This window comes from Etheostoma cragini, chromosome 20, assembly GCF_013103735.1.
Source record: "Etheostoma cragini isolate CJK2018 chromosome 20, CSU_Ecrag_1.0, whole genome shotgun sequence".
NCBI classification, from domain to species: Eukaryota; Metazoa; Chordata; class Actinopteri; order Perciformes; family Percidae; genus Etheostoma; species Etheostoma cragini.
In genome coordinates this window covers 19,651,128-19,676,694 of record NC_048426.1, presented here as the reverse complement: position 1 = coordinate 19,676,694, position 25,567 = coordinate 19,651,128, and the positions used below count along the sequence as shown (strand labels likewise).

The 25,567-nt window shown below is 39.9% G+C and overlaps 2 long non-coding RNA genes across 2 annotated transcripts in view; one reads left to right on the top strand and one right to left on the bottom strand.

Annotated features, from left to right (window-relative positions):
• The window catches only part of LOC117936238, a 24,351-nt gene extending 16,524 nt beyond the window's left edge, over nucleotides 1–7,827 (top strand). Inside the window, exons 2-3 of the long non-coding RNA XR_004654910.1 lie at nucleotides 286–291; nucleotides 7,701–7,827. This is a non-coding gene — a long non-coding RNA (uncharacterized LOC117936238). The remainder of the gene's footprint in view (nucleotides 1–285; nucleotides 292–7,700) is intronic.
• A 9,462-nt stretch (nucleotides 7,828–17,289) lies between these two features.
• LOC117935833 overlaps nucleotides 17,290–25,567 on the bottom strand; it is a 19,805-nt gene continuing 11,527 nt past the window's right edge. Inside the window, exons 2-3 of the long non-coding RNA XR_004654829.1 lie at nucleotides 25,541–25,543; nucleotides 17,290–17,300 (exon numbers count right to left, since the gene is read on the bottom strand). This is a non-coding gene — a long non-coding RNA (uncharacterized LOC117935833). The remainder of the gene's footprint in view (nucleotides 17,301–25,540; nucleotides 25,544–25,567) is intronic.

Here is a 25,567-nt window from a genome sequence, read left to right as displayed (position 1 = left end):
GTGTGTGTGTGTGTGTGTGTGTGTGTGTGTGTGTGTAACAGAGTGTGTCAAGGTTATTACAGTCAATTTAAACTAAAGTGAAAGTCATCCCATATACCTGGGAAGCTGCGGTATTAAAAAAAAGAAGTAAAGAAAGTATCTCCTATTTTGTACGTGCTTTTATGCAGTTTACCTCAGAGAATAACTATATGCTTCAACACAGCTGATGGAAATAATAACAATAATAATAATAATCAAAAATTGAATTTGTATAGTGCTTTTCAATAACCTAAAGTTGCTTTCAAGCGCAAGGTAGAAAACAGAAACTAGGGTAAACAAAACAAAACATTAAGGCACAGATGAAAAGGGAGGGGGGCATGGGCTACTGATGGGCAGAGGGGAAGAGATGGATCACGAGGGGGACTGGAAGATGGGAAGGAACTTAGAGGTGCGGGTCTCTTGGGCAAGGGAGTTCCAGACTCTGGGAGCTGTAACAGAGAAGGCTATGTCCCCGATAATTGGGGATGGAGAGGAGACCGGCTGATCTGGATCTGGGGGACCGTGAGGGTTGGCAGGGGGGAGAAGGTCAGCCAGGTATGAGGGGACCAGGTGATGGAGGGCTTTGTAGGTGAGGATCAGGATTTTTCAGGTGATCTGGTGGGAAATGGGGAGCCAGTCTAGTTGTTTCAGGACTGGAGTGGTGCCAGGATTTGGTGCGGGTGATGAGTTTGACAGCTGCATCCTGGACCAGTTGGAGTCGCTTGATGTAGATAGAGCTGATGCTGAGGAGAAGTGAGTTGACGTGGTCCCGTCGGGAGAAGATGAAGGCGTGAACGAGTCTTTCAGCAGCGGGGGGTGTGAGAGAGGGTCTGAGTTTGGCGATGCTGCAGCGGGGACATGATGGATGTGGGGCTCAAAAGAGAGGGTGGAATCAAAGATCCCACCAAGGTTGCGGGCCTGGGGAGATGGGGAGACAATGGTGCCGCCGACGGTGAGAGTGTGGCTTATTGATTTTGCTGAGTGTGGATTTGAAGCCTATGAGGAGGAATTCAGTTTCATCCCTGTTGAGTTTGAGGACGTTGTGTTGCATCCAGGTTTTGATGCGTGTCCATGCGTCTGACTGATAAAATACCTTTGTCAGCTAAAAGAAATACTATAGTAGTAAGACACAGTCCCTCCATCATCATTTAACTACTCAGTCACTATCTAGTCAATCTGTCAGTCTGTCACACAGTGAACCTGCCAGCCAGCTGAGACGCTCCTGGCAGGGGGGGGGGGTCTGCCTCTTTCATGTGCTGTTATGATCAAGCAGTGACAGCAATCCCCCATGGCAGTGAAAAACAAACGCACCAGGTCAGAAATTCTCCGTGAAAGGTGCAGGCAGGTGTGTCTGTGTGTGTTAGTGGGGAAAAACGCAGAGAGAAAGAGACAGCAGGGGGAGACATAAAGTGAAATATACACACTGAGTGACAGAGATAACAACATATGTGGAAATGAACACTGAATGGACGAGTTCACAGCAGTTTGTCACTTTGTTGTATATGTAATACATTATACATTTTGGTATTCTTAGACCCTATATTTTTACCTTGTTTTTGTGTTGAAGAGACTTATAACTTTTTGAAAGTGGTTCAGTATTGAGCGAGAGGCCTGCTAAATGGCGTGCAATGTAATCCAATGGAGCAATTACGAATCATCAATGTACATCCACTAAAGGTGCTGTTTTTGCCACCAACAGGCTCAGATTGGTGTCATAAGTGTCTGACAATGGTATTGGAAGATGGAGAAGTTAGCGTTATCCTCCCATGCTTTCATACACAGTAACTTTAGCTAATAGCATTAGCTTCCCTGTGCTTTGTCTGTAGCTCTCCCCCCCTGGATTAACTTTTCTTTCCACAAGGCAGGTGTAGTTATACATTTCCTCTACACAATTGGGAAATTTGCAATTGAAAATCTTATAGATAACACAAAGTTATGCTAACTGCTCTTCAGAACAACCGACTTTTCCTCTTTTCTGCTGCGTGTTGCCTCTGTGCTCCGCCTTCCTTCAATACCCACCAGATCCGTATTTGTTGCGGAAGTAATAAGGACCCATTGACTTTAATGGAAACCTATTGACTTCCAGATGTTCAAGAGCAGATCCGCTGCAGTTGGTGGAAATTGGGGGTTATAATAACAATCTGAGCCCGTCAAAAGATGTTTGTATTAGGCCTGTTTTAAGATACAGTACATTTGCATAACTCGGCCATGTTCAGAATTTGTTTATTATTAGGATAAACCCCTTGGGATGTTTCATCTTGTTTTCGATGGGTTCCCAACAAATAACACAATCATTTCAAAACAACAGAGAATTGCAAGAAAAAAAACATAAATGATTAAAAATAGAATTAGCAATACGGCAGAAAAAAAGTATACACATGCATATGTTCATCAATACATTACAACCACCCAATGGCCAAGATGGCCAATAATAAGTTAACAGTAGAGTGTGAGGGGATTTCTACAGTTAAATATAGCTATATGTTTTCCATTTCATAAATTCTCATTAAACGGAAACGTTGCCAATTTTCAGCCTGCTTTGTGTCGCTGCAACTCGGGCAGGACATGCAGGGGTACAACTGCTTGATGGCCTTGATGCTGCAGTTAGAAGACAAAATGATCCATGGAATCCTAGCATCACTTCAAGTTTTCCAGGTTTTCCAGTATTGGGTGTTCAAAGACGCTAGTACATGACTCAAAAAAGCTGTTTTCCATTTTCAGTGCAGAGCCAGAAACAAATAGCCTTTTGTTTTTCTTTTGCATTTGCTTGTTACTATTGTATAAAAATGGAAAATGAGTGTACGTTACTGGGTTTTCATTTCAGTCCCTTTGTTCTTAGAGATGGACAATTTCAAAGGATGCATAGACATTATACATATATACACAGGTGCTGTAATTGTCCTCTGTCTGCACAAAATGAAACAAATCCAATTGTATCCCGTGTGTTCTCCAACCCGGTCTCTCTCTCTCTTTCCCACACACACACACACACACAGCATACACCTCCAGACAGCAATTACTGTGCAGCAGATGTTGGTTTGAGAGGATGAAACCATCTTTGAACAGCTGATGCACACATATATGTTCCTACACCTGTACACCATGAGAGACTGCCAAATCAGGATTCAAGGGCATCAGCTTTCATTAACCTTAACTCAGGGTGAATAATTGGTGTCTCTTACAGGATTTGTATTTTTTGATGTACCCTGATTCATCTCTCAGCCTGCAGACTGGGAAATGGTGCTTTAAAATATAAAGTTTCTTCTATGCTACGGCATGTGGGCGCCAAACTTTCATCCTGCAACACACTGGGCCCTCTGAAACGTTTACTGCTTTAAGGACAAAATCTCATTATGTGGCACAGCAGGGAGTTGTCATCACCTGTCTCCACCGCTGTAAAGATGAAAGCTGGACGTATTTTAATGATGGGATATCATCATGTAATTGCATTGTAATCATTTGTATTATATTAATATGCTATGGAGCAGTCGTTCTGTGTGTGTGTGTGTGTGTGTGTGTGTGTGTGTGTGTGTGTGTGTGTGTCTGCCAGGTTAAAAGGAAAAACTCACGGCCTGTTATGCACTCAAAAAGTATTAGTAAGTAAGTTCATGGTATGTGAGGTTCTTAAAATATCTAAGCATAAAAAGATCATGCATTCAGTACTAGTTTATAGAGATTGATACAATTCATACAATTGTGTTAAAAAGTTAAAATCCATCAAGCGTACAGAGGGTAAAAATTGTAAGAGGAATGTGTAAACGTTATATTGATTACTTTATTTTTTGGTACCTAATTTAAAGGTAAAAGTGTTCATCTACTAAAATTCACTGGTGATGAACTGGTTCATCTACCAGTTCACTTACTGGGAGCCGACTGCTCCCAGTAAGTGAACACATAATGCCAACATTTCCCTGTTTATATGTTGTGATTTGTATAGTAACGCGCAAATTACACAATAACCTTCTAACCGTATGCATACTGGTAACTATTCTCAGCAGGCAAAGCCCTGCTACTTGGGGGCAGTGACCAGCGCAACACATAAAAAGCACCGTTGTAAACTTCCGTCAACAAAACCAATGTGACTAGCTAGTAGCAAACGTGACTGGTGACCATGGCTGACTTTGAACCAAGATCCAGAACCACAAAGTTTTGAGCCAGAATACACAGATAAGGAGTTACACATTTTGAAATCTTCTCAGATGCTGCAAGCAAATCACTCCGCCCAAGTAGCTGAAGTACCAGTGCTTTGCCTTCTGAAAACATAGTAGGTTAGACGGCACCAGTTACCTCCAGGATCTCTGCTAAACTAGGCTTGGTGCCTAGTGGGTGCATCAGGCAGAGTGACGACACCCACGGAGATGAGAAGGATACGTGTGGACTTGTCTGACTCTGGAGCATAACGTGAATAAGTTGTGTTCCTTTTAAGGTGAAATGGCAATACTTAGCTATTGGACTGGAAGAAACACTACTTACCATAGGTGGGCCATAGTTGAAGTCATCTTTCATCGCTACTGGGTGTCCAAGTGATGGCAGATAAACTTATTTCCTGATAGAAGCTGATGTTAGAACTATTGATCTTTATGGCTTTACTGGTCTGAACTAGAGGATGGATACCCGACCCGAGCCCGATGGGACCCGACGGTACCCAAAGGGCCGGGTTCGAACAGATTTTTAGAAAGGATGCTCGGGTTCGGGTCGGGCTCAGTCACATCAGCGCGATAAGGCATTGAACATTTTGAATTTAAAACAGCTTATTATGTAGGTAATGGCGCTTGTTGCCCTGTGTGCATTGATGCGCTCATCTGTTGACATTTCCGAATGCCTTCCTACACTTGCTTAATAAAAGCGGGCTTTCCACACAAACAAACGTAGCCTACATGTGTCATTAGTATGAGAAACAAATGCGATTTTAACTGTGTCGGGCTCGGGTCGGGCTCGGACATAAATATCTTAATGCCTGTTGGGCTCGGGTCGGGTTCGGTTACTGCTCTGTCTGACGCAGGCCGGGCTCGGACAGAAAAATCCGGCCCGATCCGCACTCTAGTCTGAACTCACACTCCCCTTAAATGATGCATTGTACTTTGATTACTGTGAATATGCACATTGTTTCTATTTGGATAGTATTAACCACTTCTCTTCCATGTGGAGACATTGTTGTGCACAATAGCAGCCTTTGATGTCAATACCGAGATGTGTATGTTTCATCGTCTTCTGTAGGTTTACTGTGCTCACAATTTAACAGGGGGTCTTGATTATTAAGGGGCCCTTGTTATTTTGAAGCATAGTGAAGACGTAAACATCCACGTCCTTTAAGTTGCTTTCCTAGTTTAGAAGCACCCACAATTTGATCATGTACAGAATACATGTTAATGAAGACTTGTATTGAAATGATGTGTTAAGGTAAGCATTAGAAATTATTTTTACCATTGCAAGAGTTCTGTGGAATTTAACAGAGTGATTACACATATGCATAGTTTGGGGGGGGGGGGGAGAGAACAGAAATGCAATGTGATTGCACACAGAATTGACTTGTCTTGCAATGACAAGGGTCACAAGGTTTAATTGCAGCCTTTGGCAAAACATTTTCTACAACAGGTAATGCTCTCTCTCTCCCCCTCTCTCAGTCTCTCTCTCTCTCTCTCTCTCTCTCTCTCTCCTTTTTTCAACCCCATCTATCACTTTTATTCACAGAAACACCCAATTACTAAAGTAGTTCCGCAAGTTCCAATAGGGTTGTCATAGTAACACATAGGAAATGAGTGTCGGGACCGCTGAACTGTACTGGTGGGTACTGGGTTAAGTTGCTAAATTGCTTTAGTTAGCGGTTTTATTTTTACATTAAATTTCCACAAACCACCTAATGCAAAACCTTTTTGCAATAACTTGGTATGAGAGTTCATTCTCACACCAAGGTATCTGAATGTCTCAGATACCAATCTGAGACATTCATGACCCTGTTTCCTGATTTTGGGACAAGTAGCAACATGAGGAAAGGTGGACAATTGTTGCAGTGTTGATGAGTGTTGATGTTTTTTTTTCTCCATATAAGCTAAAGTTTTTGTTCTAGTGTGATATCCTACTATACTATACTATACTTTAAGTACTGACTAGTGGTATCACGTAAAGAAGATTCTTTTGCCATGCAAAGTCTCTGGGAAAAGTTTTTCTGGGTCAGAGGGTTGCAGTTCCACATTTGACCGCTAAGCCCATGGTTGCAGTAAGACATGGGGCTGTTCCTGGGGGCTTGTGTGGCTGCTTGACAAGCTGACCGGACGTGACGTAGGGGTGGCCCTGGGCATAGTATCGAAGATTCCATTTTTTTATTTGATGTTCAAGATTGTGAATTAATTTTGATCAATTTTGATTTAAAATTGAAACCTTGACACCCTCAGTACTGACCATGAGCAAGTGTTGATACATCTTTAAGTCTTAATACGGTGCGTTACTCCTGCCATTTGAGAGAAATAAGACACCTGTATTAAACACAAAACATCCATGACTTTGCTGGCATGCATTACATTGTGTATATTTTTCCCGTGTTATGATAAAGCAACTTCTTCAGGCTTCCTCAAACTTTTTCAGGAGTTAAGACTAGGAATCGGTGCGTGACACACACTGGACATGATGACAGATGGCAGATCAGTTACACTCTGGCATTTTTAGAAGAATTTAGTATGTTAGGTAAGAAACGTTTTTAGCTACACAACTTTCTGAGAGTACAATGTTAGGCAAGACGTTGAGCAAGAGGCATGTCAGGTTTAGTGGTCTGAAAGGAGGGTTGACAGAGGATAGGAGTCAGCTGACCTTTAAGGTAATGTTGCGAAGCTGGAAGTCTAACTGTTGTTGCTGCAGGCAGAACTCAGGCATTTTTTCCAGTTTGGGAAGGAAAACATACACAGAAAGGTAAAGAGTGAGAGAGTGAGCAAATATCTGTTCTTACCCAAGGATATTTGGGATAGTAAGTAGGCCAGACTCATAAGATGGTGTCTCCCTGCACACAGATGCCTAAAAGCGCCCTTTCGGAGGATCTATATTACATAATCTCAACACAGGGACCACATGTCCTACAAAGAACCTGAGAGGACAAACTCTGGCTGGGCAGGCCAGTTTGATGACCCATCAGCTACATGTGGAGAAATATTGCTGTCACTTATAGTGCTGATTATGTTTTTGTCACTTGGTGCACCAGCCTAAAAAATCACTGAAACATGAATATTATTTTACTTATTTTTTAATTTTTATATATATATATATATATATATATTTTTATAAGAAACCGATTACACTTTATCTACCAGCTTCCTCACACATCACTTAGTACTGCCTCAGAGAAACAGTGCTATCTTTAAAAAAAATGCTCACAATTTTGGCTTATTGACTGCACTCTGTATCCTGTGTGATTTATTTGACAAATTGAATTTCCTCGTGCATTAGAAATGATAATTACATTTGAGAATTGGCAGAGATCAAGGATGGCTTGCCTGTCAAATTGAAATCTCTGCATGCATTCATGACCTGCATGAGACACAAGCCATCAATTAGAAGTTTGAACATCTTTTCCCTCGTGTGCATGTCCGGTGGAAGAGCAGAACATCAGTGGCTGGCTTCATTAAGAGCAAACAGACATTAAATATGAGGGGGCAGGTTGTGGGATGTATGAGGCCAATGCCTAGTATTTGAAGTGACTGGCTGGAACAACAACCTTTGAAACTGGTCCAGTATTAAGCTTGAACGCTGTAACCGGCAGCCACAGACTGGGCTGCAATGGAACCCTGTAAGGGCAAATGTGCATCGGCGACATGGTCCGCTAAAAGTGCTTTTGCTGCTGAAAGGCTCACATTATTAAAACCTATATAACACCTTTCTATTCAACCAGAAACATCTCTGAAGTCGTTGGGGCTAAACGCACTAGACTACATTTAAAAAAAAACAATACTTTTAGCGTGTATAGAACCAAGATATTTTCTCATGTAAATATGTAAACTGTGTTTATTTCAACCAAAACTAGAGTTGTGATGCTTGTACAATTGGAAAGACGACCCAAAACAGCTTTTCATAGTATTACTTTGTTGGGTGGGTGCAATTATCTCTCTGTCTAAATAGATTTATAAGGTCAGATGTTATCCATGTAAGATGCACACCCTTAACTTTAATGGGTTTCATGGCAGCGTTTTTATCTACAACATTAACAAATCATTGTATCCAAAGTCCCATACATTATTTACATCTGGAATAAGATGAAACCTATCCCAATTAACTGAGATAAGGTAATTTATAAAATGGTTTACATTTATTTTTAATTAATACATTTTTATATTTTCTTGCATTGCCTAATTCTAATTCATTTGGGTGGTCATTTTAAAAATTACATTTTCCAGATGCAATATACCATAGCATGGTCACTGAAACATTCCCTGCCATTTCAATTACAGTGTGTTGACATGCTTGGAGTTCAAACATATGAGAAAGACCTAGCTACACTGCAGCAGCCGTATTTTTTCTGTATGTTGATGAGGTCGTCATGATCAGTTTGGTCTCCCATAGAAGAAACTGCTCATGGCAGCACTGGATTTCATTCAGTTCCCTTACAGTTGATTTTCTATAACATTATCACAACAGTGTATGTGTTGAAAGCCATGACTTTAAGTAATGGTTAAACTATTTGTGAATTACAGTTGATTATTCCTACTTCTTGATTAGTGCTTGATGATAGTAATATATTCAGACAACACATTTGCTTCACTTTTCAGGCTCGGAAGTTGCCGCTTGGCTGAAAGATGCTAAAATGCCCCGATGAGCTGAGGTGATCATTCTCTGTCTTCTCGTAACCTCTTCCAGTCTACACATTGACTTATTGTTACCAGCTTTAAGGATCATCTCTTTTAGAATTCCATTGGAGGCTTTTTTTTTTTCTTTCCTTCTCTGATTTTCTCCACATTCTCTGTTATTTTCTTTTAGCCGGATTACATTTTCAAAATCTTTGACAACAGGGCAACAGAGTGGTCAGATAGGCACTGTTAGAAAGCTTGAAAAGGTTGCCTGTGCTCAAATGAGTGGGTGGTGTTTCTAGAGCTAAGGTCTCTGAGCAGAGTGGTGTTCTGCCATGTCAAAACCAAGTAGTCAGACAGATACTGTATAATTTGTCAATATAGGTTCCACAGGAGTAAGAAGAAAGACAGGATTAAGTCAAGAGAGTCACCTTTTACATGATTTGCACATTTACAGACTGCCACAGGGGAAACTCTAAAACCAATGGCCTGAAATCAGTGGTGGTATTCAGATCCTGTACTTAAGTAAAAGTAACTTAAGCTGTCAGTGTAAAAAGTACAATATTTCTCTCTAAAATGTAATGGAATAAAAGTAGAAAGAGGCATTAAACCTTTCAAGTAAAGTACAAGTACCTTACATTTTAACTTAAAGATCTGTAGTTCAGATGGTACATACAATTCCGCTTCCAACGTGTAGGGAACAAAGCAGGAAATGTTATATGCATTTTACCACTGCTTGTAAGGGTCAATACATGTGTATATGGAAGTCAAGTGCGCAGAATCGGTTGTAGTATTGTTGTCATGATTTTTTTTTTCTAACCTTTATTTATTCAGGTAAGTAGATTGAATTTCTCATTTGCAGAAACTGTTACATTCATACCTGGAAGCTGCCTAGTACAACCACAGAAGGAATTGGGTTTAAGGGCCTTGCTCAGTTGTGGTAATTAGGAAAGGGACGAGGGCTGATTTTTCCCCACCCAGATTGTATCCTGCCGGGCTGGGGATTGAACCTATGACCTCGTGGTCCCAAGATCATAGCTTCTTTAACCTTTAGGCCACCACTGCCCTGGCTTGAAAGGGGTTTGTAAACTAACAATATTACACTTTCTTATGGAGCAAAACCTATGTCTACTGGGAACACTACATGTATTCCTAGTGGCTACGTAGGGTCCGTTGATTTACCATGAGATGAGAAACGCATGTACAATCACTAGAAAAAGGAAGCATGAATGGAGCATTGACACTACAAGTCACCATGGTAATAACTACAAACAAACGAGTTTGAACATGTATTTCAGCTGCTGCTAAAGAGAGAATTTACACGGGAGAAAGTTGCTGTATATGCGTAAATGCGTAAGTTCTTTATTCTGTTTAATTTAGGTTAAATACTAGGCCTACTAATCCCATTCTGAAGCTGCAGCATCACCATAATTTAAATAAATATAATTCAGCTTTAATTTCAAAGGGTTTACATCATTCACCTGCAATACTATGGAACTTCTTTTTACTGGTTTGTGTCCAGGGAACACAACAATAACGTTTCAGAGCAAGTCACACTATTCTGACAGGGCTTTGCTTTACAGTGGCTTTACTAACTTGCTCCACAACACCAATATTGTAAAGAAAACTGCAGTTTGCAAAAAAAAGTAATGCAACAAGAATGTGCTGGAATGTAGAGCATGTCCACGATGGGTGACATTAGTGATATGAGAATGGATAAAGTTATGTAGGCTACATAACTGATAGACTGGGAGAAAAAACGATGCTACTCAAATAGGCTAGTATCTGAAAAAAAATCTATAGTCGGTCCTTAATATCATCTCCTGACATATGTTTGACCAGGTTAGGTTCACTGGCTCAGTTACCATAGTAACTGACTCTGAGGTTAAGTTACCTGTCTTTCTGAAACGGGCTGGACTTACCCCTCTCTCTCAGGTTTGATTAACCTTTCTTTCTGAAACAGAAAACCCAGTTTCCCCTCATCTGAGGGTTAACAAACTCAGACATCAAGATTGTGTGTGTGTGTGTGTGTGTGTGTGTGTGTGTGTGTGTGTGTGTGTGTGTGTGTCTGAGATTCTAAACACTCCAATTAGCTTTTAAATGGTCTAATTCAGTTTCTTGTGACTGTGGTAGCATTCCATTTAAAAAATATCATTTGATTAAATGATTTAAATCATGCAATAAACTATTTGCAAAACCCATTCGAAGATATATGTCAGTGTGGTAAAATGTCTAATATCCTTTTGAAGTGGAAGGAAATGTTAAACAGTGACAACAGGTTTGGAACAAGGGTGTTCATATGCAAATTCCAATAAAGTTGGAATGTTGTGTGAAACGTAAATAAAAACCAAATACAATGATTTACAATACTTCCCAACCTATATTTAATTAAATACACTACAAAGACAAGATATTTTATGTTCAACCTGGTAAACTTTGATTTGTGTTACATCACCTTTTCTTTTACCAACACTCAACAAGCGTTGTTAAAAGGAAAGGGACTATAACAAAGTGGTAAGCATGCCCCTGTCGCAGCTCTTTTGGAACATCTTGCAGGCATCGCATTAATAAGAACAAGTGAATATTTTGCCAAAAAAGTCACAAGTTTATCAGTTTGAACATTGCAGGCCTTGTCTTTGTAGTGTATTCTACTGAATATAGGTTGAATAGACAACGGCCGAACTTCATTGGATTTGGGGTCCACACACACACACACACACGCACACGCACAACATGCATATAACAAATTCCCTCTCAACTGCAGAACTCAGACACAATTACTTAACTGACACACTGGGACAAACATTTGCCTAAACAAACAATAATGCGTTTTATATTTTTTAAATTCAGCACTCAGTGCCGCTGATGGCACGCAGTGTTACCATGGCAACTGCCTCCTGCTTTTACCTGTGTTGAATGCCAGTGTGAACCTGACAGGAATCACACTAGTCATTTGGTATGTACTTTACATATTTGCAGGTGCGTTTGGATGTTTCGCTAGTGTTTCATCACAGCCTAGACAAATCGACACTGCACAAAAAATACTAGAAATGAACACTACATCAGACAGGGAGAAAAAAAGCTCCTTATCTCAAGGCCGTAGATCAGACTCAGCTACAGAGCAGTTGCACTTGAGCTGGTTCAGCATGCGGCTCAATAACTCTTCAGCAGGGTGGATGGCTGCCCGGTCTGAATGTTACCCCAGAGATGTTGAAATGACATATTTGAGTTTTAAGTAAAATTCAGAAAAGAACATAAAAGATGCACGCTAAAATGGCCATTAAGAAGCTTTTTTTTATCAGTAATCACTATTGTATTTTTTTTCTACATGTATTAGTCTCTTTGTGCATGTTTTTATTCATTAATATTAAAGTGTGCACAAAGAACAAGCGAGGGCTGGATAAACATTCGCAATTTTGTGTGTGTGTGTGTGTGAGAGAGATGCACAGAGCATTACTAATGGTGTCATCAACACCCCGATTGCTGCTTTCTTTGTTTGGCTTTATTGGAATAAGTTGTTGTTCACAGACGAGCTGTGCTTATTGATATAATATAGATCGATAAACAATTACTGGTCTCTTTGCCTGGCAAAGTCCCATCAAGCCTCCTTCTGTGGCCACAGGGAGATACATGAATCAACAGGAGGGGAGGGGGGGGACTCCACAGTCTTTCTGAATAGACAATTCAGTGAAATGCTGCAGGGTTCAAATTCTTTAAATGTAAATTGTAACGTGAAAAGGTGTTGAGGGTGTTCAACCCGGATTTGGTTGAAAAGATTATCAGCTAGATTTAGCACAAACAGCATCCTTTTTCATGACCGTCAAGACTTTTAGTCATTTGGGACGTAGGATGTGTAAAGTAAAAAAGCAGCTACAGCATATGTGCTGGGCGGCTCTTGCAGATCAGTTTTTCTGCCTGGTTGTGAAAAGACATTAAAATATATACAGTAGGTCATTCATATATTAACCTGTCTTAATTGATGTTCAGTAAATAGATATATATTTATTGATCCCAAAAAAAATGGAAAATCACGGTGTTACAGCAGCACACAGTACATTGTTGGGATAAAGCCGGAGATCATGTCCGGATGTTCCTCCCATCTTGCACTCTCCGCTATCAGGGCTTAGCACCGCCCCAGATGGTTGTGATTGATTCAAATATATTCATACAAGCCGGTGCGTTTTTTTCCACTTATTCCTAAAATAGCCAGGTGGTGTAGCGAGTGTAGACAATTCTGCAGCACTGTGGAAATACTGGAGGTAGGGCTGGTAAAGGAAAACTTAGGGTAGACGTCACATGATGGACATTAAGCTGTAAGTTGTTAACAGCATCAACTCTTTGACACATGACATTTCCAAGCACCTTGCTACTAATTGTCACTCAACTTACCATCAACTGTCGGTCCAGATCTTATATGTGCTCTGCTCAACCTTCGCCCAAAACCCAGGAGTCCTTCCACTAAACAAGCCCTAACGGATTCACATATGTGGATGACCAAAAGCTGCATGTTCCATGTCAACTTTAAAAGATAGTGATTATACATATATATATATTTTTTTGCTTCTTTTTTTTTCTCATACTCTTTGTTCTCATATACTTTGTTCTAGGGATCGACCAATGCTGGTTTTTCAAGGCCGATATCGATACCTATTATTAGTAGGTAATAAAACCAATAACCGCTATTTAACTGATATGCATTTACAGTAAAAAGGAAAATCAAGTCAAGTCCGAGGGGTCATCGAAAATAGCCTTATGAAAAATCATCAGTCATAATAATTAAAATGCCGATATTATTTCAGTATATAAATATTAGACACTTTTAAGGGATGTATATCACAAAACAGGCAGAACAAGAGTTGCTCAAGAAAGTAACAAAAAAAACACACACACACACACACACTTAACTTCCTAAGCTCCCCCTGGGTGCTCCCCCCCTTCCCTGCTTCAGTTGTCTGTGGGATTGTGCCAAGTGAAGTTGGATGCACACTACATCTGGATGTGACATTAGCTACGTGACTAAATGACCTGGCGTTTTGATGACATTCACTGTACAGTAGGTTCAAGTAATTGGTAAAATAACGTTCAAGATTCAGAATTGTAGTCTTGTGTAATGTGTATAATTGTACTTTTATTCCTGTAAGTAAGAAATACATATAAAATGTCTTTATAAATGATATAAAGCAAACATTGTTGAATTGTGTGTGATATTGCTCATTGTATTATGCTTTTGTATTAGATTAGATCTAATTGATCAAACAGTTGATACAGTAAGTAATAAAGGGGGAGAGCTCATTGGCTGCATGCTTTCAGTTTTAAATGTTTATAATTTTTTTCGGTAATAGAGTCTTTGTTTGAATATTTTGTTTATTTGCATCGGATCCGTTTTCTTCGTATATCTAAATTAATGCAGGGTAAATGCTGAGATACAGTACGTACAAGGAGGAGCATGTGACCTAGAGGAAGATACAGACGACGAAGGAATTATGCTTAGGGCACCAAAGTGGCTAGCAGCCGCACTTGTTGGGGAGGCATAAAGTAAGACTCAGTGGTGAATAAAACCAAAGCAGAGGGACGGACACAGAGCTGTAACAGAGCCAAAATGGCGCACTCAAATAATTAATTTGATTGGTTATCAGGCAAATAACGCAGATATAGATTATTGCAAACTGCCGAAGCACGGCGTGATAATCAGCCAGGGCTGATAATCAGTCTAATAACAGTAATAATACATTTAATTTGTAATGCACTTTTTTATTCATGCAAATGCCAAAGTGCGACATGATAAAACAGTTGAGTGCTAAAAATAAAAACACATAGCATTAAAAAATAAAAATAAAAATAAGGAAAAGGGCGAGAGTTCAATCAAATTCTCTCCTCTATCCCTACTTTGTTCTCATGTTACTGCTGGAACTTCGGTTCGGTGGTTGTTTGACTTAATAACAGTTAAAAAAAACACTGAACTTTGCACAGCACAACATACATGGGCCAGCCTTTCCAAGAGGAAGTTGCACCAGCAAGAATTTCATCATTTAAAAAAGTATCCCATAAAGTAAATTTAGTCCCTTAGCCAAAGGCTGAACAAAGGACAACCTACATTAAAAAGATCTGAGCAGAAAGTTTGCAGTGGAGATGGGTTTGCTAGATGTATGTTACTGAAAAGAGACAATCACTAAACCATGTACTTAAGATGTCTCTTCCAACATCAGAAACTTATGGGGAAAAACACAAGTAAGTACAAAGTAAACCCTTAACAGAGACATAAAAATGAAGTTTTAGGCCCTCGCTTACAAGAGCAAACCCTTACACTGAGCTGGAGGAAATGAAGAATGTCTTGAATGCACAAGACTAATACAATATGCGCTTCCCAGAACTGTTGAGATTTTTCTACATTGTTTTCAGAGATAAATATTAATCAGATGCTGTAATATGTACTTTTAGTTACATTGGAACCATCTTGAAACGTGTTTCATATTTATAGTCAGTAAGATGATGCTCTTCTCTGTCATATCAGGGCAGCACCTCTGTCGTTTGCAGATGATGTAACTCTTTTGCTCTAATGTTCACTGTCACCGATAAAGCACTCAGGGGAGCAGCTGCTGTAATTAATAGAGTTCAGGCTTGTGATATCTTATTACCAACATGAGCGTTATGGATATTTTCAATACATACTGCTACAGTTAAGCGTTGTAGCATGCTGTGACATGGGCATTAACCTACAAAGCAAAGCTCATGATTTTTCTTTTATTTGGCCGTCACCTTGGCTTTGCTATTTGGGAGGTGACCCACTGAGATCACCAAAGGAAGCAGTAGAAAGATTTCTTCTTTCCTGAATGGCTGTCCTCTCTCTCTGTGACAAGGTCTTTCAAAAAGACGACACAAAGGCCGACTCAGGTGAAAACCTTGGACAGGGGATCTTCACCTGGGGATCCCTCAGGAGCAACAGAGGATAGTTAGTTGGGAGGAAAACACCTGTGCTTCCCTGCAGTGTCACCAACTTATCCTTGATCTGGATAACTACTTAAGATATGGAGAGAATTCCTTTTGTTGTATAATGAAACGTAACTTTAATTTTTGGTTTACATTTTAGTTTGAGCAAAATGAATGGTTAAAGGCTAAAAATCCTCATAAAACTTTGCAGAAAAAGGCTTCTTTCTAAGTTGACTGAAAGAAACCTTATGTTGCAGTGGCCGAATACTGTATACCCATTAAAAAGATTTTGTTGAAAGTCTCAGATCCCTTAAAACATCACCCTACACTGATGTTGGTGACTAGCAAACTACAGCAGGAGCAAAAAAAAGTGTACTTTATATTGCAGACACTGCATTAACACAGCAGAGAGGCAGTGTAATAAAACATACTGAGACTGGACCACATGAAATCTGGAAGGACACTCTGCTGCTGTGTTGAGTTAAGTGGTCCTGAGAGGATTGCGATAATCGGGATGTTAGCGACAGGCAATTATACAGGCTGCATGCCCAATGTAATTAGATGCCTCAAACTGTGCCTCTCACCACTACTGGCACTACCGTTAGCTTGGATCGAGTCTAGTTCATATACAGTTTTAGTCCGAGAGTGCGCACGGACTTGGAAAAAAATAAACTAACCTAAATGTGAACCTCCAACCCTACCTTAACCTTATGACAATTATTACAACCCCAGTTTAATACATTCAGCATATTTTGCAATGACAGAATATGCTGTTTAAACCAATAGTGACCCCACTGTAAAAATAAATTAAGTAAAGAATTTGATCACAAAAACAACAACTAATAACGACCCCCCACCGCGTGTCTGTTGTTTTTAATGCCAGTGGGATACGACAATAGGAATCAGAGTGGGACTTGAGAGCCTTAAGTTAATCAGGAAAATGGGGAGGGGATGGGACTCTTGAATTATGAGCCTGGGGGGCTAAAGTCGTAGGATTCCCTGAGATAGACTGCTTGAATATCCCTCACAGTGAGTCATTTACTGTGCTCTAAAAGTCATTATTGTTTTTAGTAGTTATACTAGTAAAGAAGATCTGAAAATGTCTTTACACAGAAGGTACACACCCCACTGGCAGTTGTTTGAGTGGATTTTGCTGACCTTCCCACCGTGTACATTTTTGCGAGTTTCAGGGTTTTTATCTTGGTGAAAAATATAGTATTTGTACAAACTGCTGCATGCTTAGCCTGGTGTGACACTCATTGCGTGTGTTTACATGCACACCAATATTTCACTGTTATTCCGCATGTGACAATGTTCAGACTTTGATACAGGTCATGTAAACAGCATATTCCGGTTAGATATTCCAAAAGAGGCCTTTTTACAAATATAGCATTTTCCAATTAAGACATGTAATATCACAGTATTAATTGGGTTTTAGTCATTCTTTGGACATGTGTACAATGCATTCGGAATATGCGTCTCAATCTGGGTTTTTGCCGCAGTTTACTGCCTCTTACCTGTTTATGGTCAGCTCTGTGCGTTGCTGTGGTTGCTGAACACAAATCCACCAGCCAACAGTTTGCAGGGCTGCAGACCCAATAAGAAGAAGCAGCTACTTTTAAACATTATTAAAGACTTGGATATCAACAGGTTTTTGTATATGCACATTCATCACCATGAGAACCTTTTCAAAAAGCTGGTTGAAGGAATAAAGATGGACGCTGTGTTCACACAGCCCAACAAGTCTGCCACCGCTGGTAAACTTTGAAAAAAAGTATTTTGCACAGCTACATGTAAACGGGAATATAAGTGGAACAATCACTTTTCATTAGCCATAGTCAGAGCATCGTCTTTTTCGTGAAAAGGGCAAAAAAACTGAAATATTATGTGAATGTAAATGTAGTCATTGTAAGTACAAGGATTATGATTCTGGCGTTGTGGCAAAGAACATGAAATCTGTCTGGTACATTATTGCTAGTATTTGTTTAGTCATGTAGTTGATATTAGCTAATAGGGTGGTAAGGACTGGAGAACAGTAGTGCCAATAAGCTCCTGCCCTTTGAACAAATACATTTATTAATGTTATGTTTATTTAGTTGACTGGAGTATTAGCAGACAGGTTTAAAATGCCCGATAGAATGGGCGCAAGTGTAAACACTCCCAATGCCATATGAATAAGAGTTGTGTGTGTTGATGGAAGTGCTACACCACATATTAACTGTGTTTTGGATTTTCTGGTTAGAGTGGCTTGTTTCTCCACAGGCCCTTGGCCAGTCCACTTAAGTTGGCAGTTCCCGTGGAGCACTGGCAGTCTGCTAATTATAAGGTCTGTCAAAATTTCATGACTACATACTTTCAATCACATCCAGGGTTGACACTGGCATTGAGTTCCATCTTAATTATTTTTTAACTTGACCTTCTTGTTCTCTCTCCATATGAAGTGTGATGGAGTTTCTTTGTGTTGAGGTGGGCGCGTCAACCTGCGTTACAGAAATGGATGAGCCATTAGACTCCCATATGCCATCCAGTCCATATGCTTCAAAACCACATGTGTGTACTGACTTTCTGCATCGCTTTTTAGAATGGGGCCTGCAACGCCTCATAATGAGGACAGCAGAAAATATCTTTCAGGCGTTTGCAACGTTTGTCACTTTGTCAATTCTAAACTTGCAAAACATGGTCAAAGTGGTTCGATTCTTTCCACCACTTTTTCCTTCAGCAGCTATCTGTTAGGAGGCTGCGCAGCCTTCTAGCCAGATATTAATAACTCCCCGTCTCCCTTGAGCTCTGGTGTCCTCTCTACCTGTCCCTTTAGTCATGGCTTCCTCATTGCAAATTTCAAGCTCATCCTTTTCAGCCGGGGACTGGCTTATCTGCTGCTCAGAAGCTACAAAAAAATAATTAAGAGCTCATGTTACTGCATACACACATCACGCTTGAGTGTTGTTATCAACATTTGCATAACATTTGCAAAGTCTGTGGATCACCATATATTGGGTGATGACAAAGAGGCTAATATTTTAATTAAAAGTAATGTTTTGCTTGTAAATAGGTTGACAACGCTACAACGATATTAGCCTAATAATTACGTGCAAATGATAATCATTAGGCCTAGGCTATATCTCTCTTTATCAGTTGCAACTTGTGTTTGTCCTCTTGAAAATAAATCAGTATACTTGGCACATTTGGCAGCATCATTCTCCAATAACCTTTTTTTCAACCTGGCTTTTTCAGTCCCTCCTGGCCTCTTCCTAAATTCTTCATTATGGTACACTTCTCCAGTCGGACATGGTTTGACAATCAAACAAGCACTTTCTATCAAGCATACTGACACCTTTACTGACTCTTCCACTTCCCCGTGCCCTTTCTCATTCCTGTCTTTTATTCCTTAGCCCTGTGTGCACCCTGGCCTAGATGAAACAGCATATTGTCTTACTGTGTGTTTAATTCCAGTGCATATACTATGAAAAAAAAGTAGCTCATTAAAAAAATGAAGTCAAACAACTGAACTGCTAAACTGGTCACAATTATGTCTGCACTGTTAAGAACAATTGTTCATATTCTGGCCACCGTTGACTTATTGCACCAATTAATTTCCACCAGCAGATGCAGTGACCCAAAACAGTATTGGTGTATGCTTTAGTGAAGCCAAATAATTTGTTTTGCTGTTAGCACAGGCACCGAAACTAACATGAAAATACACACAAATGCCTAGACTTGCACAGATTCAGCCACTGGCAGGAGGTCTTAAGGGTTTAGGTGAAGGTAGCAAATTGCTTTGGTCAGCTCATGTACTGAATCTATTAGAGATTTACAATTTTGTAAACACCAACAATTGGAGGCAACAAAAGTTTAAGTGCCTTTTCTTCCAGTGACGCTTTCTGGTGTGTTTGGGATGATTTAAATACCTTCCACTGGTACCTCTAGGGCCCTAAATCATGTGCTGTGAGAGAGAGTTTAAGTGTGATGGCACTTCTGCATGTCTGTGAAGATGCCTTGAGGATATTTCAGGGCTTAAGAGATGAATTATCTTCTTTACGTCTGTGTTTGCACACAGTGTCACCCAGAGACAGCAAGGAAAGCAGAAGAGGCCTTTCAACACTCTGTCCTGCTTCCTCCTTGCATACATATAATGATACAATATTCATTTTTAACATCCCCTCAACCTTATCTTGCATTAGTCACTCTTTTCCATCTACAGGTTAATAAAATACTACATTTTACATTATTGCAACTAAACTCTGTCAGCTATAATCTAAAAAGCAATAGATTTGTTCTGCACAAGTTTTTCCTTTTAACATTATAATGTCTTGTGTTTGTCCAAATAAGATTAGAAAAGTATAGAGGAAATGTTTTACAGAGACAGATAGCTGAGTCATCCTGATTAGCTGCAGCTCATTGATCTTCTGTAATATTCTTAATGTCTTACCCAGGCCTACAGAGCTCTTGTGCAGACTGACTAAAGGAGAAGAAAGCCCTCCAGAGGACTATAAAAACTGCAGAGTGGATCTTAAGAACAGCAGTCTACAAACAGCATATCTTTACTTTTCAAGTGACTAAGCCTTTCTAGCAGCTGTAGGGACTTTGACTTTTGTTCCTTGGGAGCAAAGGAAGAAGTCTCACATTGGGGGAAGTTGGACTGAATGGATGGGTCAACCAAACGTTAAACTTGAACACAGGAGGACGCTGTTTGTTTCGCATTTCCAACCAGTCAAAGTCAGTTTGTTTAAACTAAGGACTACTTACCCTAACCAAGTCATTTTTGTGTCTAAACCTAACCCAACCGGATCAGAACTGTGTATTATTTTTTGCAAAGGGTGAGTTGTTTTGGTTTTGAAACAACTTGGAAACAACTTCTGTGAAATGACTACAGGTACTGGACAAACTTTGTATTTGATTTTTAATAGGTGAAAAAATCATTCTGGCTTTTGGAGGATTCTGGATACTGGTCTGGTGGCCCTTAGGGATCAATGTACCCCATTTGCAAACAGCTAGGGAAAGTTATGTCATGTCAATCCTCATCTTTGTCTCCCTTCAATGTCTGTCTTCTCTTTACTGTTGCTTTCCAGTAATACAAAAATGACACAGTCATTAAGCAATGCACATTAAGATGAGGCTTTTACTGCTTCCAAGGTATCACTTCACCTGGACTCTGTATCTATTTCAATGAGGCACCACAGTGATGCACATTGACATACAACTAACATATTATAATAATTTGTCTTAAATCCTTTCCTCTCATTCCTTTCTGTCCAATCCTCTAACATTCTTACTCACCCTTCTTTTATGGTGGTGGAATTATTAATTCTCTCTCTCTCCCTTTCTCCCTCCACCTCCACAAATACAAACTGTGCTCCCACTTTTGGCTCTTGACCTAACAATCAGTAATATTGTTTCCTTTCACCTAATTTTGTATGTAAGTTGCTCCATTTCTGTTACTTGTTCCATGTTACTTGTTTGTGTTAATTGTTCTACAGTTTATATCTATGATGTTCCACATCCGGAAACCCTAAATCTATGGATTTATGAGGACCATGGTTAACTGCTTCTCAGCTCCCTGCAGGGTCACACTAGCTAGACTATCTGTACAGTTTTCTGTTGCACAACCAAAACAACATTTGAACGTATATGTTCGACCAAGACGAGTTTAGTCCAGAGGATAATTTGCAGCGCCACCGTGGCTCTGTCCGGCAATAAGCACCACTCATGATGATTGTGATTGGTTTAAAGAAATGGCAATGAACCAGAGCACTTTTTTTCCCAAACCGGAATGATGTGTGGACCATCCAGACCCTCCTTCACAGTGCTGTGGAGGAGGGTCTGAAAATGCAAGACTACTTGTTCTACTACAGGTTGCAACTGTAGGTTACTCCACTACTCTGGGGACAAAATTGCATAAGGCATTTTTTTGTTTTAAGTTTAAGAGCAGTTATATTTAATACTTTAAGAAGGCTTCCACCACCCCCTTAGGGGTTTTCCGAATTAGAATATATATTCATCAGTGATACAAATGTCCTATTGAATCATACATAAAATTTCTCTTCTGATATTTTGTCAACAAACTTATACAACAAGCCAGTTCGCCACACTCTCTTCAACACATTGGTGTCAGATATGGTTTGTACTTGGCTTGTTGAACAGGCAATCAAAAGGCGATCTCTCAGGATGCAATACTCCTATGTAAGTTCACCAATGTTTTCCCACTCAGATTCACATAGTGAGATATTTAGGCCTTTTACCACTTTTCATCAGCAAGGTTTTTGAACCTTTTACAGTATTAAATTAATAATATACATCAGACAAATATATCAATTTCAGAAATCGAGCCTGATAAGGTTGAGGCACTCTATTGCAGGGCGATAATTAGGAAACTGGATGTGCATTATATTCAGGATAATGATAAACGCATAGGATTCTAAAATATTCATCAAACTATGCAGCTACGCCCCTTTCTAACTCTAAACTATTCCATAATAACCAGCTTCCACCTGACTGTCTCCATCTGGACTCCAGGAAAACATCTCTTGCATAAAAATAGCAAAACTCTCAGAATGTGTTTTGGCTGAACTCTTCCCATTCTTTTCTTGGCTTTGTCTGCTATTCATTTACGCTGTGACTCACTTCTTATGAGCCCTGCCAACCTAACTACACTTTTAACAGTTTGAAATGTGGTGCATGATTAAAATGTAATGTGAAAAAAATGCTACTCACTGTTGTGGCTAACATCCAACAACCAGGAATTAAAACTAAGATGTTGTTGCATTTGGTGAGAATATGTATGTGGCACATATGCATATGTATTTTTTTCAATAAACATTTCAGGTAGCTCTTGGTTAACTACTGGAGCAACAGTGTGTGAGAGGGCTGCTGGCCGTTCCCCAACTAAAACTTCTTCCCTCGCTCTCTCGCCCATATACACACAGCCTATTTTCTCTGCTAAACATGTTATAACTAATCCTTTTCTGGATTATCTCTCCAGCACAGACACACCGTGAGTGTGTATTTGTGTTTGCGTGAAATGAAGATTAGTTGCATTAGCAGTCATGGGGGTTTGGACTGTTTTTTCCCCCAAAAGCCTGGGCATTTATGGATGAGCGTATGAGTTCAGGCTGCAAGTGTGTGTGTGTGTGTGTGTGTTTATGTGTGTGTGTATTCTGTATGTGTTTGTGCTCAGGTGTGCCCTGGGAATGTGGTGAAGTGTAAAGAACGTAAAACGCCAAACAAAATCCTGCAACAGCCGAATAAATGCGTTTTTGAGCAGATTTGTGCGCTTTCATCCAGCATCTGTTTTCAATGGCTTTTTTTCGTGCCTCTGCAAGGATTCTTCTAAAAATTCCAACAACAGTAGAGGGTGTTCCGGGTAATGGATTTTTGTTTGGCATAAGAGCTTGGCATTTCAAAAACAGGGTGACAATCAATAAAATAGACTCCTTTCAATGCTAAAGTGCCCCTTTGGAGCATCTGGCTATTTCTCTCTTTGCATGCAAAATAATGTGGGTTAAGATGTCACTCTGCCCTTTCTGCTGCAGCCTTACAGTTACAATGAGGATATCTACACACGCACATGTGCAGGCAGACGATGGAGTCTGAAAACTGATGTGACAGTGGGATTTATTGCATCTTAATTATTCAAAAGTGTGTGAGCAATGTTGAATGAGAGAGAGTGAGAGAGGGATCAACGAGAATGCAAAAGTAAAGAGAGGCGGGTAAGATAAAAGTAGTCTTATTCCTCAGTCAGTTTATCAAATGGAAACTGTTATCAATTCTGGCTAATAAGAGGGAAACATATTAATCAAACTCAACTGTTGAGGTTTTATAGTTGAATGTCATTTAAAGTGATTTTGCCTTTAACCTGCTGCGATTTACCAAAATAACCACTGTGTCAAACCAAGAAACCATGTGCTTTTCTGAAAGATATACAGCACGTGTAACCATAGCGATCGTGTGTTGGTCTCTGAGCTATGACAAGACTGCTTACTCTGCGGCCTTCACTAGATACTGACGAATGACGAATCAGCATCACTGTGATTTGGAATTGTATTGGCTGCGTTGGGGATCCTTTCTTTACCCTATTTTACCGTGTCAAATCGAGAATATTGATTTCCAACCAACAAAATTTAGTTGAAATAACAGAGAGCAGACGTTGGACAAAGCTGACAGAGAAGGGAAGTGTGTTCACAGGAAGTCACGCTATGGTTGAAAGTACTGACTTTGACGATAACAGAAAGTGATTTGGAGGTATGTTTTGTACTGCAAAGAAAGTTGTGTGAGTGTGTGTGAGAGAGAAAGAGAAATAGATTGAGGAGATGCAAGCACAAAACCACTAACTACACGGGTCCCATGGTTAATTCAAAATAGCTTATAATTGTGGGAAATGTCTTGAGACAAACATGCTCTTCTCTCTCTCTCTCTCACTGATACATGCACCATAGATGCATCCTCCTCTCTTCATCTGTGTCAGCTGAAGTGGAGTGAATTAACTGCTGTGTGTGTCTGCAGGTTGAGAAGCACTTGTTTATTCAGCAGTCACACAGAACATCCTGTAATGAATAAATACATGCTCTGAGAGTGATCTTTGCGTTGGTGCTGTGCCAGATGTGGTCAAACCAAGGCTACTATGTCTAGACTGTTGAATTCGACCTGTAAAGAAACTCTGAGTCAGTGGTGAAATTTGTATTTAAAGCCTTGCATCGCTATAATGAGTCACTTTTGGAAACCCGCATTTAACCCGCATGTCCTATTTAGGACGCTTTAGGATGGTAAAGACAAAATCATGTGTCCCTCTGTTTGCTAGCTAACCAATGAGAAAGCTGTCACAAAGATGGTGCCAGGAAATAATTTCAAAAGGAGGACATTCCAATGATATTAGTGGTACCCTCCATATACTTTGCAATAAGGATATGTTTGAGGCCTTTTGGAGGACATGACATTACTTGGACTATTTGCCTGAAATTATCCACACACACACACACACAAAGGACTGGAAAAGATGAACAGGCTGCTAGAGGATGACTCTCCTGCTACGCCAAAATGGGTCTGATTTACAAAATACATGTGAGCAGAGCACATTTTTTGTGCTCATGTTTTCAGTGTCTTGGCTTTAACTTGCTGTTACTTTAACCGTGTCTCTGTGGTTGCTATCAACCAATCCTGTCTGCCCTTCCTCCCCCAGTTTATTATGTGTGTGTTCTTCTTGTGTGAATGTTAAGCCAGCCTGTGTGTGTGTGTTTGGGTGTATTCACTGTTTGACAATAATTGTGTGTGTGTGCAGTTACGCAGAACTTGAGTCATACTGATACCTTCATGTTTCTCTCTCTCTCTCTCTCTCTCTCTCTCTCTCTCTCTCACTCCCTCATTTCACTCGCTTCTTCTTCTTGAATTTTCCATTCAACCTTCTTTCTTATGTCTTTCTTCCCTCTGATCCTGTTTGAGTGTTTCTTATTACTCTCTTTATTTTTTTACCCATGTGCCTTCCACCCTTTTTTGGTCCCTTCTTTTGCTTTTCATTCTTCTTTCCCTCCTCCTCTCTGCTTGTGTTTGCTATCTATATATCTTTTTTCCTCCTTAAATGCCTGTCTTCACCTTTTTGGTCTTCCTACAATGTTTCTTCTTTTCTTTCTCGACCTCTTTACTCTCTTTCTCATGTGTCTAATTTCCCTCTACATTTTCTTCCTCATCCATCCTTCCATCCTCCTCTCAACAGACACATAATAACTATTGGGAGAGAGAAATAACTTCTAGTTGCATAACCAGGTCACAGGGAGGTGGGAGAGCAGTAATAACAGCAGCAGTCCCATAATCACCAGGTTTTATTAGCTTTCTCACACATGCTACACACACACATACACACACAT